This window comes from Corvus cornix, chromosome 3, assembly GCF_000738735.6.
Source record: "Corvus cornix cornix isolate S_Up_H32 chromosome 3, ASM73873v5, whole genome shotgun sequence".
Classification (NCBI taxonomy): domain Eukaryota; kingdom Metazoa; phylum Chordata; class Aves; order Passeriformes; family Corvidae; genus Corvus; species Corvus cornix.
In genome coordinates this window covers 74,908,768-74,923,496 of record NC_047056.1, presented here as the reverse complement: position 1 = coordinate 74,923,496, position 14,729 = coordinate 74,908,768, and the positions used below count along the sequence as shown (strand labels likewise).

The window sequence follows — 14,729 nt, the reverse complement described above, 5'->3', positions numbered from 1 at the left end:
CTTTGTCCTTTCCTGTACCTTATCCAATTATATTTCATTCTTTTTGTGGTAAGAAGACCACCAGATTTATATACTCTATTTAAATTGGAGCTGTGCTATTTATGTATTCTGTGGCAATAATAATAATCATAATAATTTTTCTCTTTGCTTTTAACTATTATTAAGCATATTCCTCATATTTCCAGAGAGTGATCTAACTCCAAAGGTCTTGCTATTGGAGAGTATATACTTCAGAGTCTGTCACTGTGTATGTAAAGCCAGAATTATTTTTCATTTGGCCTGTGAATTTATATCTGTCTGTATTGAATTTTTTTCTGCCTCTTAATTGCCATAGTCAGACGATATTGTGATATTTGAAACAACCATTAGTTTACTATCAAAAGCAAGTAAACTCTGTAGATTTCCAGCCTTCTTTCACATAATTAATGAATTTTTTGAACAGCACAGATTGCAATACAGGTCCCAGGAAGATGCTATGATTTTTACTGTGAAAACTGACAAAGTATTCCTACACAGCTCTCCAACGGACCCACAGCTGGCCAAAACTCAGCTATCCAGACAAGTGTTGTGGTTTGACACTGGCCAAAAGCCAGGCACACACAAAAGCTGCTCACTCACCCTCTCCTGCTACAGCGGGGCAGAGGAGAGAAAATTTAATGAAGGGTTCATGAGTTGGGATAAGGACCAGGAGAAAATACTCCAAGGGCAAAACAGGCTCAATTTAGAGATATTAAGTAAATGTATTACTAACAAAATCAGAGGAAGATAATGAGAAGTAAAAGAAGCCCTTAAAACCACCTTCTCCCCCCCCCCCCCCCAAGCTCCTCCCTCTTTCCCACTAACAGCGCAGGAAGACAGGGAGTGGGGATTTTGGTCAGTTTATCACCTGTGGTTTCTCTTGCTGCTCAGGGAGAAGAGTCCTTCCCCTGCTGCACTGTGGGGTCCTTCCCACAGGAAACTGTTCTCTGTGAATTTCTCTGATGTGGCTCCATCTCACGATCAACAGCCTTCCCAAAACTCTTGCAACATGGATCCATCCCACGGGCAGCAGTACCCCTCAAACTGCTGTTTGTGGGTCTCTCTTCCACGGGGTGCCGTCCTTCAAGGACAGGCTGTTCCAGCCTGGGAGCAGGGCCTCCCTCTCTCTCCATGGGTCTCCCACTGGGCCACAGCCTCCTCCAGGCATCCACCCGCTCCAGCGTGGGCACCTCCCCCATGGGCTGCGGGTGGATCTTTGCATCCCCTGTGGATCCCCATGGACTGCAGGGGTAACAACCTTCTTCACCACAGTCTGCACCACAGCCTGCAGAGGCATCTCGGCTCTGGAACCTGGAGTACCTCCTCCCCCTCCTTCTCCACTGACCTTGGTGCCTGCATGTTGTTTTCTTCTCACAACTTGTCATTCCTACTCAGGCTGGAATTAAAACTGGGCCCCAAACTTTGTTTTGGTTTCTTCTTAAATATGTTATCACAGAGGTGTTACCATCATCTCTAATTGGCCCAGCCTTGGCCAGCAGCATGTCCATCTTCAGAGCCATCAGGGATTGGCTCTGCTGGCCATGGCAGAAGCTTCTAGTAGCTTCTCACAGAAGCCACATCTGTGGCCCCCCACTACCAAGAACCAGGCCATGCAAAACCAACACAACTTGTGTTTGGCAACTCCCCCAAATATGCTAACATACTTAAGAAAGGGCACAAAATACCAGAGGGAGAAAAAACAGTGAAACAGTGAGAGAAACAGTAGAGGCAACAGCAAGAAGCAGGAGGAGATGTTCCAGGTGCTGGAGCGCATATATATATATATGTGTAAATAAATATTTTGTCTGACAAAATCTGTATCACTATGGATGATCAAACACAACAGTATTCCAAACATAGCTTCTGATGATCCATCAACAATTTTCAACAATTTTTCCCTGGTTGTCATGTAGTAGAATCCTCTTTAATATAAATATTTTTAGTAATGCAGCAAATGATACTGTAAGCATTAGATAAGTGCCCAGATCTCCTTTTTTTGTTCTTGTTCTTTCTCCTTCATCCATTTTAATATGTAAGAGTCTGTGAAAATTAAAAATATTTCAAAGTGAGTGTAAACATTTTATTATTTATCTAACAGAGGTACAATTGCTAAATTTCTCACAGTAACTTTGAAATATGTGTGCACCAATCAGAAACCACAGAGGGAACAGGGTAAAAAAAAAATCACTCAGAAAGACGCTCCTCATTACATTATAATGTCTTTAAAGTATGTCACATGTTAGATCTAAACTGCTTGACAGGTCGCCATTTTAAAGACTTTTATGAATGTAATCAATGTAATCCTCAATGGTTATATTTCTAATAACCAATTTGCTGACTTCATGTTCTTGTCAGGATAATTTATATATATATACACCATATGTTCTGTGAAATTTTTCTTTGCCCAGGTGAGCATTTAATCTTCCTTTCTCCCTAAAGGAATTATCCACATCCCTGAAATCAGAGGACCCTCCACTTATTTTTCCCGTCTGTCAGACCTTCCAGCCGTAAGACCTCAAGTCATAATGATCATCTTTTCAGCAGAGGGCAGCATATGGCATTCTCAGAGTCCATCAATTCCACTGTTTAATTGGATGTAGAAATCACTGTTGAGCTAAAGCTGATTCTGAAGCCCTTCCAACTCTTCTTGACTTAGGCAAGATTCAGATTTTAGTATCCTTTGTGATTGTATAGAATATTTCTCAGGGGAATGACCTGTAGTAATGAATCTGTTGAATAAAATGAAAGTTGTTTTTTCCTTTTTCTTTAGTGTTACAAGAAAGGAATATTCCTCTGTTTGAAATTTTCTTAGTAATGATAGTAAAGATACATTGTTCAAATAAATTGAATAGATGCTAAATATTTGCATGTCAGATAATTTTCATCATTGGTAATCTTAAACCCTTGTCTTCATAATAATGGTAAATCTGTTATGGGGAGAAAGGCTTGGCAAACCATTTGATATTGGGAATCAGACTGCCTAACACTCTGAGCTACTAATTCTGTTATACAATAATTTCCAAAAAAGAAACATTTTATTTTTTAACAAAACTTCTTCCCTTCTATTCTATGTAGACACAGAACATCACGTTTTGTTATGCACATTTTGATTTTTTAATTATATCACATTTTACTCTTTTTCTTTCCTTTTTTAAAGTAATAAAAAATGCTTTCTGATTTACATATGTTCAAAAGTTCTCAAAATGACAGTTCATTCTTTTTGCATGCTGCAAAGGCCTCTCAATAGATTAAGAAGTTAACACAGTTTTTACAATATCACACAATCTCTGTTTTCTGTGAGCTACAAAATCATAGAGAAAAGGACCTTTGAAGGTCACTTGTCCAAACCATCTGCAATGAGCAGGCACATCTTCAATGAGATTAGGTTGCTCGTAGCCATGACCAACCTGGCCTGCAGTGTTTCCATGGGTGGGGCATATACACAGAACTGTATGGAATGACTGATTCTTGTAACCTTGATGGTGGAATAAAATAGGAGAAATGAATGTTTTAAGAATTGCTTCACATGTTTTGTTTGGTAACTCTGGGAGAATGTATTGTTGTATGAGTCATCCTGAATTTGTGTTTTGCTGTTGCTTGAAGTATCTGTTGTTTTTCACAGAAGGGCAGAAAATTTGTAGGTGGACTATCTTTTGATAAAATTTCTTGCTAGCAAGTGTCTTGGCAGTGACAATGAATGCCCAAAACTCAAATGTAGAAATTGTTTGTTGTTCCATGTACCATAATACCATGAGCATTAACATGAAAGAGGTATTTTTGAATCGTTTTAAGGGGGAAAAAAAGTATTTGTATATGTAATTTGCAGCTCTTAACTAGTTAATAGGTGCTGCTGAGTTGATTGAGTCTTACTATAGAGGAGACCAAAAATCCGTTGACTTTGCAGAAAGGGAAACATATTCTAAATGCAGGTTGACATTTAAACATGGTTGACATTATAGACAAAACCTTGAAAGAGTCTTGGATTAGCTCACACTGTTTGGAGGGCCAGATAGAGGTTTGTTGGTCTAGCAGCTAAAGGGTTTTATTCTAAGTGCTTAAGTTGTTAATCTTTGGCTGGGTATTAAGACTGTTGGTCTTCATGAAAATAGGGGTTTTGGATATGATGGGTAACTGTCTTGTGACATTTCATTCTAACCCCTTAGAAGCTTTTGAAGCATTTGACTCAGTCACTTAAGCGTTTTACCACTGTTGACATAATGTGTTTGTACAATTCCATTATGCTTCCTGTTTATTCTGTTTTATTTTTCATATTTATTTAAAACCTTCAAAAATATTTTCTACGTATCAAATGTGTAACATTAATTTGTCTGGACCCATCTTTTTCAATTTTGATTCTTGTTCTTGAAGTAGCATGGTCATGGAGAATCTGTTCTTTCTCCACTTTGATATCCTTGGATATCTGTATGCTTTCCATAGGAATTTTTCCAACCTTATTACTGACTAGCAATAAGGCACACAGAAGTGAGTGTGACAGCCTATATAATTTAGAACACTTAATTTATCTATTATATCATCCACTGAGTGATAGCATAATTTGGGCAATTTTAAGTGTGGCATAACCACCCAGTAAGTGGTTAAACCTCTACAGTGTAGCATGTCTGACATACAGTTTGGCAGCTGGAATTTACTCTCTAAAAAACCCCAAAAGATCCCTTGAAGAACTTCAGCTTGGAATGCTTCTTGAGCACAAACATTGCTTGTGGTACTTCAGTAAAGAAATCTTGGAGCCTTCAACTTATTGTTTCAAAATGTTTGAAATGGTTATGGCTCTGCATACACTGGGAAAATGTTCTTTTAAACCAAGAGTTTTGAGCCATTCTTCATTTTTCCTGACCCTGAGGTTAAATGTATTCTGAAAGTCCTTTGGAACAAGCTGAGGAGGTTATTGAAGTTATGCTGGGGAAAATATTGTCTCAAGACTTCTTCGGAGTTTTCTCTCTATTTCGTCAGAGCAGAGGACAAGTTCTCAATATTGGGTATAAGCTTTCCATTTTCTATACTGGTCCTATCACCATCATAGTTAAATAGTTTTCAGCTATCATTTAAGACTTGCTTAAGGCTATTTCACACTATTTTAACTGTTGAAAATTACTTAAGCGGGGGCCTTGCATCACTTTTGTTTCTGGGAGTGCCCACTCTTGGCAATTAAATAGAACCCTGAAGTAGGATATCTATACAAACCTTATTGAATTTTGAATTCCAGCCTGCATAGCTATGTCACATTTGCTTTAATCCAGAACAGCCACTTCATCTTCGACCTCTCAGCCCTGCTGCTCAAGGGAAACATACAAAATACCTTCAAAAGATAATTCTGGAACTAAAATTCATAACTCTGCTGGGCACTAAAAACCATGGACTCAACAGAGACATTGGTTTTATGGCACATTATATTTTTTGCCACCCTAGAATAACCTTTCCATGCTGCACAGACAATAAATTACTTGTGTCTCTTTTGCTCTCCATCTCTCTGTCCCATAGGAGCAAACAAATGTATTCTTTCCCTTTGTAATATTTCTCTGCCTCATATTTATGAGCTATCTTATCTTTTAGTTAATTCAATTGATTTGATTAAATTAAAACCAGAGCAATTGTTCTCAACTTTTATTTAGTTTGAAAGATTGCTATTTCTACTTCAGGCTGGAAGAAAGTTTTGAATACCTGAAAGCTTGTCATTTTTCCCTCAAATATTTCATTTAGTCAACTAGAAGATAGCAACAGTTATTATAAATGCTACATGTTTGTACTATTAGAACACATGGCTAGAGAAGTACCACTTAATACACATTAACATGATGATTACATACAACTAATTTCTCACATTTGTTTCCAGGAGTTTATAGTAGTTCAGTCTTTCAATAAACAATTTTGCCCATCCAAACTCCTCGGTAGCTATGTTTTTGTATTTTTAATATCTTCTATTTATTATTCTTGTGTTATTATGCATGTGGTTTGTAAAACATTTTAGACTGATCTGGCTGAGGAGCAATGTGTGTTTGTCCTGTTTCTTATTTTCCAACATAAATGGAAGCAACTAAAGGAACAAAATGCACTCGATCACGAATGTCCCTGTTTCCAAGATTAAACACTCTCTACAGAATTTGCTAATTTCTTGGTGCTCAGTGACATCCTCTGAAAAGGTGATAAACTTCAAGCTGTATCATCAGCAACTGAACTCTATTCAGCTTCTAATACAGTCAATAGTGCTTTGATAAAGCTGAAAATGCTGAAATGCTGACAGTTTCTAAGATAATCCTTTAAATAGTGGTTGCCAGTACCAATATATTTTAAAAACAAAAAAATATCGCTCAGAAAAAAAGGCAATAAAATGATGTGTGCATTATTACATACTCTTCACATCAGAGATTCCTCAGTGAAAAAACCCCAAAATAAATAGCATATGCTGTCTCTGCAGGTCTCAGACATCACAGGAGATTCTTCTGAATACACCCTTATGGTTTAGTGCTTATTCTTAGATGGGAGAAACAATGCCATAAATTCAAATCTTACGTCTGTCTCTGGTTTTATAAAACTTCAGTAAAACAAATGAAAGAAAACAAAGAAGATACAGTATTTGGGCTCATGGCATTATGACATACCATCTGAGTAGACAACACAAATAGCCTGCAGCATAGATCAACTTTATCTGTGGTCTTGTCATGTTTCATAAACTGGAGCAAAACTGGGCTTGGTCAGCATAAGATACAAAGCCTGTAAGAAAACTGTTCATAATTCAGAAAGTGGTGCATGTGGTTCAACTGTTTTGCAGTATTTTTAAAAGATCTGTGGAATGTCTTATTACAACTAAAGGGGATAATTTTGTTCTCTTTTTAGATTTTGCTGGTTTTTTCAACATTTTTGCAAATGCTTCTGGTGGTAATCACTGGTTTTTACTATTAAATATGATTGAACTGTATTTAGCTTCAGTCCCTTTAAGAAATTTATATTCACGTCTGGTTATTTTTCTTTGTGTGACTAGACAGCAGTACTGTCTTTTATTGGTGTGTATGGGCCTACCTAGCAAAATTACAATTCAGAGACATAAGTGTGTATTTTGTAATAACATCAGGAAGCTACTAATTTGTTGTAGGGTTTATTATTTCATATTTAAAATTTAAACTTAAATCTCTGTTGTAACAAACCCAGAACACTCTCAAGACTAGTAATTTTTGAACATGATGCTCATCTGCTACTGACCCTGTAGAAAAGATTCAGTGTTATTTCAAAATGCTCTTTGTTGTAACAAGCACTTAATGATAGAAACACTACTGCCAGAGCACTGGTCCTAGTTGGTCTACTGAGTTAAGACCTGTTACAAATCCAGTATCAGTCCTCTGTCTACTCTTTTGTTTAATACAGAAACTGTGTATCATTTTTATTATATGATAGAATCTCATACTCCTAACCTAGACCAAATATAACAGTAGAGTTGGATTTTTAAATGATTTTTATTTTTTATAATTAGATTCTGTTAATGGAACACAAATTGTGTGTTTAAGTGGTATTTTCTGTTTAATTTATATTTTTATTTGCTCTTAAATATATAATGCTATTAAAAATAAACCTATTCTGTTCTTGCATATGTGCAGTTAGAAAATTCTAAGGTTTTCATTCATTTTGTGAAATTTCAGTTGCACAGTACTACAGTATTTGTCACACCAAAAGAAAGAACTTAAATCTGTCCTTGCCCTCCCTCCAGTAGAATTTAATAAAATTGTGAATTTAATAAATTTATTTAAATTTTATAAATTTAATAAAATCTTCTTTCTCAATTGGTTAGTGAAATTAAATTGTTTTCCAGTGTATATAAGTAAAGTTTAATCTTTGCTGGTGAAATCAAAGCATTTTCTTAAAAATCCATTGTTGTAGAAACAGAGGATTAAGGCAGGTTGAAGCACTGACCTGTACAGGATCTCTCACCCTGTACAGCATTAATAATGGATGTCCGTATTTACTAGCTCTCAAGAGCCCACTTTAGAGTATATCATATTTACTGTGAAACTTGAATAAAGGCAGATGCTGAAGAAAATGTGTTGTATACAATCAGCCATAGGTGAGTTTATTATTACAAATCCTGGGTGAATCCTGACTACTTCCAGGACTTTTACTGTCCTTCTTCCTGGCCTTTAAAAATACCTCTTACCCTCTATTTACAGTTTAGACAAATAGTCTCAATTTGGCATTTTTTAATGTTGGATTTAACAAGATTTTATTAATGGGATGTGTTCTATGTATGATTAATTCATGATGGGAGTTTTCTTAACAGGGTGATTTGAGTGGAAATTCCATTCCTTGTCAGCTTGCTAATTTCCTCATGGAATGGGGTTGGCATCCTTACATCCAAAACATGTAGAGAATGTTGCTCTTTGAAGAAACAAACTCACACTTTTCAAAGAACAAAGCTTTAACTAGCCCTGTGGCCCAGTACCTGCAATTAAGACACTTGGTTCCTTTGTGTTTTCCAGTTTCAGTGGAATGGTGAGATTGGGAACTAAGGGTTTGATTCCAGGCTGTAGAGAACAGCTAGTCTGAACGCTATGGAGTCTCCTGGTTTGTTCTTTACAGCCTGGTTGAGTTTTATTTATAATTTGTTCTTTCTACTCCTTTCTTCTTTCTCCAGGTCTCTTTATCTCAGTAATCTTGATTGCACATTTTCTGCATTTGTTCAGTTCTTCCCTTCTCTGATCTGTCCCTTCCTAAGTCATCTAATGTTGGACTTTTCAGACTCGCTATCATTCCTGACACTTCTTTTTCATCTCTGTTTAACCAGTGGTGCTTGGAGTCACTTGAACCAACTGATTTTATATCAGCTGAGGTCCCATTCAGTCCACCTATACAGATAATTTCTTTATTTCAGTCTCACTCAGTTCATGGCATGGTAGTTCTTCTGTACCCTCTCTTGCTTTCAAGCAATAGTCCCACTGCCCTGGTACTTAGTTCTCAGTCCTAGCCATCCTAATCTGTGAATCCAAGGCCTCTAGCACAAATCAGGAGTTTTACTCATGCCCTTGCTCTTCTTTCTTCCATTCTATTGCCACACAGATCCTTCTCTCTCCAATTTATCCTCTGTTAGTACTGTCTTTGGAGAGTATAGCAAGACAGTTTCTTTGTCCTCCCAAAATATGGATTGGAATATAGCAAAAAAAGTGCATCATGGCATCAAGGGAAATATAGGATAAATCTTGGGATGGTGATTACTTTGTGCAGGTGGAATTGTTCATGATTTCAGTTTTCAACTGTTACATGTCTCTCCTGCCCTTGTTGTGACTACAGTTTTCAAAACTTTTTTATCTTGTCCAAGTTTGGGTAAATTTTCATATCATACTGAAATTAAGTCCTAGTTTGCATTACCTGAGATTAGCTCAGTTGGTAAGTGCATGCTGCTAATAATGCCAAGGTTGTAGGTTCAATCCATGTATGGGCCATTCACTTAAGAGTTGGACTTGATGATCCTTGTAGGTCACTTCCTACTCAGAATATGCAGTGATTCTGTGATTATGATTGAGACCCAAAAATTCCCACAAAAGAAGTAGACATAGTTTTCTTAAAAGGTAAAATAATGTATTCTCCCTACCCACTTTCTTTTTGGGAGCAAATAATTAAGGTGAAACTACACCTGTTATAGTTTGCTTCAGTGTCATTTGAAAGTGTCAAATTATTACTTGTATCTATGAAATATTCTTTGAATTTTTGAGTTTGCCTTTGAAGTTGTTTGAGTGAGTTTACCAACTCTATTTTCTAGGATGGATTTATAATTTTTTGGAAAGCAAGAATCTACTGAATTAGTATTTTTATGGAAATCTTCAGCTTGAAAAAATGAGTAAGTTCTGCAGATCTCTAATTTAGTACTAGCAAAATAGTTTGATTTGAAAAACAGTAAAGTGAATGTTAAGGAATACAGTATCAGAGGAGAGAAGTACTTTTACCAATATGTCAGTGGTGTCAGTCCCTTCCTGAAAAATACAGGGTTCTACCATTACATCTCCCTGCAGGGGAATGAACCTATATTTTTCTTTTTCTAAAAGAATGCTCTGGTGATCTGGGTTGTTCTAGGTAGACTGATTTTGATCTTTTGTTCTGGAAATGTTTTATACTGCATGAATTATACAGGGTGGATATACATCATCAATTTGTTGGGTTTTTTTCTTAATTCTCTCTGAAGCACCAATTCCTCTATATCCTACTCAGCCTTTGGCTTACTCTAAATATAGGCCAACTACATTGCCCTAACCTGGGTATGGAGATCAAAATGGCTTTAGACTACATTAGAATTGGTAGGAAAAGACCTTGGTTGAAATCCATTCTGAATCATGTTTAGAGTAGATTGAGCAGTAATGTCTTTTTTGGTTTTTTTTGTTCTGATTCAATCACCATATAAGTAAATAGCCCATACAAAGTAGACTGGCATTAGCAGAAGAAACACCAAGCCAAATAACCTTTAGCCTCATGCATTGGCTTGGATAAGACTTGATGAAATTTCATCTTCTTACAGGTGGGAGCTGAAACTTAATCTTTCATGGCTTCCTTTCCATTGATTACTGGAGTTCATTTCATACAGCTGTAACATGTTTAGCTAGACAACAAAAATATATTGCAGTTCTCACCATCTCAATCCTTAGTTCCAAAAAACAACATGGAAAATTGCTAGTGTCCATACTACATAATTAAGATTTGAGGAGGGACTTTAGAAATTTAGATTGCTTATGTCTGGCTGTAAAAATGTCTTGTAAAGCTTTGTCTATGCTTCAGATAGTAATCAGCATCCAGAAACACTAATTAATTAGTAGGGGTTCCATTTGATTGGCTTTACTAGACCTTTACAGAAGTATCTAGCTGGTAGGATCTCATTCAAGATCTGATTTTTAGATCTAACTGTGCAGATACCTTAAGTATATCTTTTCAGTATGGCAGTATTAAAGATCGTAGGTTTATATTATTGTGGACTGTAAGATATAAGATTAACTGGGTTTTTCTGTTGCACCTTAATTTGCACCTAATGTTAAAAAGAGTTATTATTGGGTGTGGAGTGGAATTCAGTCACTGGCTGCTTTGTCTTAATCCTTGGACTTTCAAGAAGGATGCAAGTGAAAGACATGGTTGAGGAAAGACAGAAGTATATATATTCAAATTTAATTTATATCTAACTGCTGTTTTAAAAGACTGCTTGAATAATAAGTGCTGCAAACACTACAAGCATATAAATGAACATGGCCACCCATAACATGCAAAACTACATTGTCCCATACATTTCAAAACTAATTTTTAAATTCTGTTGCTGTACAGCTCTTAACAGGTACCTAAACAAAGGGGAATGTCGGTGGAAAAGTAAATTGGATCTCTGCCACCATTTACACCTAATATCACATCTACTTAAAAGATATCCTTGTTGTTTCATCACAGATACAACACCAGCATATTACTCAGGAGATTTTGTTATTTGCTACTGCCGTACTTTTAAAGCCAGGATCTAGTGCTTAAGAGTTAGCATGTACAGAGTAAACTTTCAGCCAGGTATTAATATTGCCTAATTAAGATACCTGTAGTCTTTCTCATATGCATCATCTTGACTTTGTCATCTTTTCTGTAATTCATTTTTCTAGGCAATTTATGATCATATCATAAAACTCCATTTTAAACTGATACTTCATAGAATATATTACAAAAGGACTTATACCAGATATTCAGATATTTAGATTAGTCATTGTTATTAAAATTGCTATACATTCAAGTGGTCATCTTCCATTTTGATATCAAACACTGAAATTTTTCAGAGAATGCCATTTGACCTTCAGGTCCAGTGAACAGTTTGAGACTGGCAAACCACTGGATAAAACTAGTGAAACTTGTATAATAAAACAGGAGTGGGAAAAGAAAATAATCATGTAAGTAAAGCTGCAAGGTAGTGTATGTTTTAATTTTTGAATTTGTATGAATAAAATCATATAGCACAATATCACTTTGCTTTTAGATACTGTCAAGCAGCATAAGCCTCTTAGATTCCAAAAATAATGGGGTTTTTTTGCTTTCATCTTTTTAGTTTAATATTGGAACTAAATAAAAAAAGTGTAGGACTTTATTTTTTAGCCAAAGAAGAGGAAAATAAAATACAGCCACCTCTGGGTAAATCCTCACGGTGAACAACAACAACAACAAAAGAAGATGCTTACACTTTTATCCCTTGTGGATTTCTTTTTTAATATTTCAGAGCAATGAACATATGGCTGTTGCTATCAGCACTGGTGTATTTGCGGCGATGCCTATCAACATCCACCAGAGAGCAGGGCAGCTCCAAAACCCACATCTTTTATGCTGTGGAAATTGATGGAGACAGCAACCAGCCAGCTTCTTGGCCAAACAACATGGAATGCAGTTCATTTCAAAGGTCAGCGCATATTTAAACTTGCTTCATTACTCCCACCTTTATGCTTGAGATTTTCATTTTTTTAAAATCAGTTTACCTAGAGGTTCCTTTAGAGACAGAAAAATGAAAGTGCTGAATCCTATTTTCATTTGGGGATATCAAGCTTTTTATCAAATTATAGAGGTGGCGTTTCAGAATATTTCATATCTGATCAGAAGGAAAATCCAAAAATAATTTTCTCTTTATTCAGGAGTCTTTCAGCCACTGGGACTGTTTTATTTATTACTTAATATTGTGCTCCAGTCAATCATTTTGAATTCAGACAGGAAAATGGAATTTTTATTTTTAAAAGGAAAAAATCCAGAGGAAAAATGCTATTGGAATAAAGCAGATTTTATTATTTTAAAAAATAAAAATATGTCTTCTCTTCCTCTGCTAACTGTCTTATTTTCTTTTAATCACAGTGCATTAATATGAAGACCTATATTAAACAAAGGATCTTACATAAAATCACATATTTGTTAATTACAGGCATTTTTTTCAGAGCATTTCTACAGCATTTATCACTGAGCTTGAGAAATTATGGCCTTGTAACACAATAAAGGAAAAATGTCTTTCTTCCTTTGGAATAGCATTTCAATGCACCTGTTTTCTGTATATGTACTGTGTATGTGTGTATAAACATGAAGTGTGTATTTATATTACATATAGCTTTATTTTAACTTTTTGTTGAGAGAAGGTTGTTCCTGAGGTGTGTGTTAGTACCATGAGACACAGCCCAAATAGAAGAAACACATCAATATCTTTCATTTGCAGTTACTGGTCTGTAAAACTGGACATGTATACCAGTGACATAGTGTTAAATTTTCCTGTTGCTTCTAGTCTAGAAACATATTGCATCAGTTGAAGCAGATCACAAATAAATTATTAAAACTTTTAATATGTTAATCTGTAGCAGCCTCCATTCATTGACCTGAAAGTTCTTTGCCAATTTTAATGAATTAAGCCTTGAAGTGCTCCTTTTGCTTTTATCTCTACTTCTCAGATGTGAAAAGCAGAGGTAGAGTAAGTAAAACAATTTGTTCAAGATCCACACAGGAAGTCTGTGGTCCAGTGAGAAATGGAAAAAAACATTGCTAAATTTTCATTTCTGTGCTCTAGCTGTAAGAAATTATCCAAAGAGAGAAAATGTAATGAGCTTTTGAAGGAGAGGCACTGCATTACACGTACTTCAACAGCCACTATGGTCTGTCATGGAAATCACTGAAGGGCCCCCAGGAAAACTGCACCCAGTTTTTTGTTAGAATGACAATGACACAACCTTCCCAATGTGTTCTCCTCAGTGTATAAATATTAAAATTGCCACAGGCTGTTGCATTGAGCATGTTAATAAAAAAACCCCAACAAACAACACTGAGATATTACACAGTACTTCTTTATAGGGTGTCTTCAGTGGTAGGGTTGCAAAAAAGGGTTTCTTCAGGGTTTAAGTAGCACGGAGGTACTTTGTACAAGGGGAACAGGAGACAGTTTCTGTTGCTGTATAATTAGGGCACTATTTATAGCTAGGTTGATGGGAAGATATTTGGTGGTATAACAAAGGCAGTCACACTGTATTCTTTGTTCTGTAATATTTATCTAGGAAAACACCTTTTTATTACAGTGATTATGAATAAGAAACAGCAAAAGATGGAGAGAGAAATGCAGGAGAGGTAGGAAGGGTTTTCCTCCTGTGAATTTCCATTTTACAACCTGTTGTATAAGCAGCAGATACCTTTCTAAGCATTCTCATTTCAAATGTGGAAAAAAAAAGCTTCTGTGGTATTTAAAGCTTATGGTCTTTAAGCCATGAGGAGCACTGGTAAAGTACTAAAGATTCAAATATGATTAAGCTTAATATTTTTTCAAACTTTTTGTTGGCTTCTAATAAGCTTACAAGCATGTGCTATGTGATAAGACAAGATGATACTAAAATATTATTTGGAAAAATAAACCGGTAAAACATGATAAAAATTGTTGTGACTAAAATTCCTAGGTAGTCAGGAGTATTAGTATTGCAGTTAGGAGTTACACTCCTATTTTAGATTCCCATATGACAAAGCATTTGAAACACATACTTGAGTTCAATCCTTTTTCAGAAAAAAAATCCTCATCATGTGTCTAAGTTAAATGGGATCTAGACATATCCTTAAGTGCTTTACTGGATAAGGCTGGACTACTGAATAGGGCTCTTGGTGAAAAAACAGTTTTGTATGAGAAAAGTGACATCAAAGATTGAAAATGCTATCTTTTAAATATGCTACTGTCACCACAGGAAACAGACTCCTGTAGA

The 14,729-nt window shown here is 35.8% G+C and overlaps 1 long non-coding RNA gene across 10 annotated transcripts in view; it reads left to right on the top strand.

Annotated features, from left to right (window-relative positions):
- Positions 1-14,729, top strand: part of LOC109950907 — a 207,493-nt gene that overhangs the window by 30,040 nt on the left and 162,724 nt on the right. For 6 of the 10 annotated variants that reach the window (XR_002273169.2, XR_002273175.2, XR_002273173.2 and 3 more), the window contains one exon: positions 12,242-12,418. The exons of the other annotated variants lie outside the window; for them this stretch is intronic. This is a non-coding gene — a long non-coding RNA (uncharacterized LOC109950907). The remainder of the gene's footprint in view (positions 1-12,241; positions 12,419-14,729) is intronic. 10 annotated transcript variants of the gene reach the window in all.